This window comes from Gymnoscopelus microlampas (genome assembly GCF_963454915.1).
Source record: "Gymnoscopelus microlampas genome assembly, chromosome: 11".
In the NCBI taxonomy this organism is placed as follows: domain Eukaryota; kingdom Metazoa; phylum Chordata; class Actinopteri; order Myctophiformes; family Myctophidae; genus Gymnoscopelus; species Gymnoscopelus microlampas.
In genome coordinates this window covers 20239244-20244597 of record NC_139948.1, presented here as the reverse complement: position 1 = coordinate 20244597, position 5354 = coordinate 20239244, and the positions used below count along the sequence as shown (strand labels likewise).

General features: G+C 41.3%; 1 protein-coding gene across 1 annotated transcript in view; it reads right to left on the bottom strand.

The window, feature by feature from the left end:
- The window catches only part of lgals2a (lectin, galactoside-binding, soluble, 2a), a 170250-nt gene that overhangs the window by 63939 nt on the left and 100957 nt on the right, over positions 1 to 5354 (bottom strand). The gene's annotated exons all lie outside the window — the stretch shown is intronic.

The following is a 5354-nucleotide window of genomic DNA, read 5'->3' as shown; positions in this document are numbered from 1 at the left end:
GTGTTGCCAGGTTTTGTGAGAGAAATAAGCTACCAGGTCCGATCATCTACAAGCTCACAACCCTACAGTCTATCGATCTATGGTCGTTCAAAACCTCTTACAATAGAAGGGGGGGGGGGGGGGGACTGAAGACATTCTAACAACACAAATTCTCCTTGCCACACAACCTTTTCATCAAATAATTTGAGAACCACTGGTTTAAATAATATTTAAAAAAATTGGAAGCAAGCCTAAATAAGCAACTACACTTTAGAAACAGGCCGAAAAACTGCAACCCGCAAGTAACTACCAATTTTGACAAGCAAGAAGCAACTGTACAGAAATACAAGCCCAAAGTGGCTTATAATAAGCTGACATGGCAACGCTGGTTCACGCTCTGTTTTGCGTCATGCACCTGCTAGCGACATGTAGCTCTGTCGTATCCTTGTATCCTTGCGCCCCCGTAGTGTTTTCCTGTCCAGGGGAAGTAGTTCCAGATCCCGGAACTACGTTTCCAGACAAATATCCTTCCGCAGAGGAGCAGACGAATGACGTGGGCATTACGATAGCATCAGTGTTGCCATGTCCACTTATTATACGCGACTTTAGGCTTATTTTTCTATAAAGTTGCTTGTAATTGGTAGTTGCGGATTGCTTATTTTGGTCTTGTTCTGAAAAACCCCCATCTGAAAATATTTTATACCAGGGACCCCATACAAGATTTGTGTTGTTAAAATGTTTAAATAGCCGGTGCATAGGTTTAAAGTGCTCATGTGGCTTCTTTTGGGCTTGTTTTCACAGACTGGTTGCTTGTTCCTCTCGCAAAACCTGGCAACACTGGTTCCATTCATTCACACGGGAAGACTTTCATTGACAATAAACAAACAACACCAACGGTGCAAGCGAGCAGTCACCGTCACCAATAACAGGAAATAATTTGATCATGTAAAATTATTTAAAAAAAATATTAAACTATAATGTTATAGGACTGAAGTGGATAATGTATGTTTTGTAATCTATATATATATATATATATATATATATACATTTCTAAACCCAAAACCCCCAAAAAAAACCTGCCACTGTGTGGGACTAAACACAAAAACAACATATCAATGTCACTAACAAGACACGCCACAACGTGCAGAATTACTACGCGCAGTCTGTAGGCCACTTCATACTGCTCAGCACACATCTGCCCCCTCGCAGCATAATTAATTGCGGCCAACACAAACTCACAACATTACAGTCGGCCATGTTGTTCCTTAGCGTCATCGCCGACCACCGCCCAACGAGACCCAAGTGAGGTCAGACAACACACTCCATATTTGGGCATAGCTCCATTGGGAACATCTCCTATTATGGCTTTATATATTATAGAGACCAACAAACACAAAGCACCACGCAGCGGCTAGGGGGGAGGGGCGCGCAGCGCCCCGACCCTCTAGTATATATATACATTTCTAAACCCAAAACCAAAAAAAAAAACCTGCCACTGTGTGGGACTAAACACAAAAACAACATATCAATGTCACTAACAAGACACGCCACAACGTGCAGAATTACTACGCGCAGTCTGTAGGCCACTTCATACTGCTCAGCACACATCTGCCCCCTCGCAGCATAATTAATTGCGGCCAACACAAACTCACAACATTACAGTCGGCCATGTTGTTCCTTAGCGTCATCGCCGACCACCATTTGGGCATAGCTCCATTGGGAACATCTCCTATTATGGCTTTATATAACCGCCCAACGAGACCCAAGTGAGGTCAGACAACACACTCCATATTTGGGCATAGCTCCATTGGGAACATCTCCTATTATGGCTTTATATATATAGAGACCAACAAACACAAAGCACCGCGCAGCGGCTAGGGGGGAGGGGCGCGCAGCGCCCCGACCCTCTAGTAATAATACAAATCTACAAAGTAATTTAGTAACTATAGAAGTTTTCAAATAATTGCAGTGTAGTAAAAGTATAATATTTGCCTCTGAGATGTAGAGGAGTAGAAGTAAAAGTACTGAAAATTGTACTTAAGTACAGTAGCCTACTTGAGTAAATGTACTTACTTATTTTCCACCACTGCAAGTCAGTCACCAATAGACCAATAGCAGGAAATAATTTGATCATGTAAAATGATTAAACTATATGATATAGTAGCATTTAGCTGGCGTCATCCAGTTCTGACTGCTGTTCATCTATACTGTGCCATTTCTCATGAATAGCTATTGGTAAATATCTGAACCTCTGCTGATTCACATTTAATCAAATTCTATGGGGCGCGCGCACACGCACAGAGCTGCCTGCAATCCAATCAGATGGCATGATTATTCCAGGGTTATTGTGTTGCTGCCTAGGTGATAGGGTCTATATAATTGAAACGGGCAAAACATATTCATATTTTTAATAACTTTAACTGTGTCCAGTAGAAACATAGTAGGACAAATCTGGCCCTGCTGTGTGCACAAATACGTGATGGGACTATTAGATCTATCTATCTATCTATCTATCTATCTATCTATCTATCTATCTATCTATCTATCTATCTATCTATCTATCTATCTATCTATAAGTTGCAAGGCGTTGTGAGCTTGTAGATCAGCTATTTTCAAAATGTTTGCCCTTTTCTAATAATATTTAAAACATTTGGCCAATGACCTTTTTTTCCCTATAGTATAGTTTGTTGATTACTTTTGATGCAATAATGGTCTGTTTTTCATTTCATTTCTTTTTTCTTTTAGGTATTAAAAAGGTTTTAGAAGTCCTTGAATTGGGCGCTCGGGTAGCGCAGTGGCAAAGTCCCTGCCCACCACCACGGAGGTTGTGGGTTCAAATCATAGGTTCAAATCCACCATGGTGCATCCGGCTTTGTCAGGCGTCTGTGCGAACACAATTGGCCCGTGTTCGGGGGAGGGAAATACATGTCACTGCATGTATTCGTACGGGCTGGGCTGTCAGCAGGGAGTGTTGGGCGGGAGGAGTAGGACGAAGGCTCTACGTCCTCCTGGTGGGGGCTCCTCACTGGCAGGTGAGTCAATACGAAACTGATCTCTCAAGAACAGATTCTCATACATACTGAATCTGTCGGGAGCTCCGTTCAGAACGGCGTGCCTTCAGATCAGGAAGCAGGCCGCGCTTTACCCAATCAAATGTAGTGGGCGGGATTTACATCTGTGCGCTCGCTTCCCACTGAAAACAAACCGAAACTCTTTCATCATAGAAACAAGTGGGCTTATAACCGAAAACGATCCATGTTCTGTGGGAGAAATGGTGTTAGTGTTCCGTGGAGAAATATTGTTAGTGGGAATGAAAACATAGGCGCACCACCGGAAGTGGAGGGCTGAGGGCATGTCCAAACCCCGGTTTCCAGTAAGCATAGCCCACCCCCCCCACCCCCCCCCCCCCCCAGAGTCAAACGCAAAAGTGAAAAACGCTGGGGGTGCTGTTTTTCCTTTTTATTTGACGAAGGGTTCCCAGTTTGGTAGGATACAACAGCAGTAACAACACAGAAAGGTGTGTGGGGAGGAATCAATTGGCATAACGACTAAATTGGGGAGAAAAAAGGGGTACAAATTATCGGCTACTCAAAATTAAAAGAAGAAGCTCTTGAATTGTCACTTTACTATCATCTGGGGATGAGAACCACAGGTTGAGAACCAATGCCCTATAGGCTATGTCGTTGTTATGACACTGCAGAGATTTGTGCAACTATTTATTATGGCGTTTGATGTGGACTGCCTTTAAGAGGATGCACACCCTTTTATAGAGCCACCAGGAGGCCGACTTATGTTAAACAAATGTTTTGATATTACTCCTTCAGATTTTATCCAAATTTCACACAAATCGGATTCGGTACACATTATTTCTATAGTGATGTGATCAAAACAGATCTGTTTGATTTTTCCTATTCCATCCTGATTGCCGAATTCCGAACATTGTTGGCCCACAATAACCTACCTGATTGAATGGCCTGTAGTGTCGCTGTTTCACCCCTGCTGGTGTCAGAAGTAATTAAGCTCCATTCAAGCAGATGGGTTTTTGCCGAACTTTACACTTCATTTTATTACCTTAATAAACATTTGTCATAAATACTATAATCCTCCAGTCGCTAGTTTAAAGTCTTCTTTCAATCACCATGATATGCGTTTTGGTAAATTATGGTCACATTTATTTTAACTGTATGATAGGGTATGCTGTAGGAGGGGCGTGGCTCCCTTATGATGATTTGATTGACAAGCTGCACAACCAATAGCATTCATTCCCCACCCGCTCTGGTCCCAACCAACAGCATTCATTTCCGAGTGCATAAGATATAGAAGGATGGCGGATCTGAAATCGATTAAAAATAGGCTTCATTTACGGTCTATATGGGCGTAACGTTGTCCATACCTTTTACTGTCTATGCTTGAAATAGGGTGAAGACAGGTGTTACCATAGGTTTCGTTCAGGTCAAACTTCAGGGTGCTGGTGCTATTGGTCAGTGATGGAAGAAGTAGGCTACTCACATGTTTGACTTAAGTAAAAGTATCAATACTGCAATGTAGACATACTCTGTTACAAGTAGAAGTCCCGTATTCAAAATGTACAAGTAAAGTACCAAAGTATCCGCATCAAAATACACTTAAAGTACCAAAAGTACTGAGATGTAGTGGAGTAGAAGTAAACTGAAAATTCTAAATATTGAAGAAAGTAAAACATACCTCAAAATTGTACTACTTAAGTAGGCTACATGCAGTACTTGAGTACATGTACTTAATTACTTTACACCACTGCTATTGGGCTTGTTGGTTCAGACAAGCTCTGACACCCTAAATTAAATTGATATTTTGTTGATATCATTGGTAACACCATGTGGCTACTGCTACCCTATATTTAATGTGACTGCAGTGAAAAAAGGTCTATTCATGTAGACTGATCAGACCATAATGAGTTTAATGCATCCGTCCACTAGATGGCACACATTCACTCAGCCATTGACACCGAATGATCTGGTCATCTAGCTCTGTATGGATGGGTACAGGTCGAGTGGAATGGTCGGAAATAATGTGTACACATGATTTGAACCTGCAAGTACATCATTATCACATCATTATTACCTACATTTACCCTTCAACTTCTTGTTTGTACCCATACTGACTGGCTATCCATAGATTTTATAGCAATAGCAAATCTAGCTATTATAGCCTATTTGGCCTTAAAATCAATATAATAATTTTAAAAACAAATTATGTATTTGGCCCCATTGTAGAAATATAAGGCCTTAAATGTCATTGATATGCATTTGGCCCAATTGGGGTGTCAGGGGAAAATCAGTTATTTTATGTGTATATTCACCTTTTTTTTCTTCTTCAGATTTATCAGATTTGTAGAT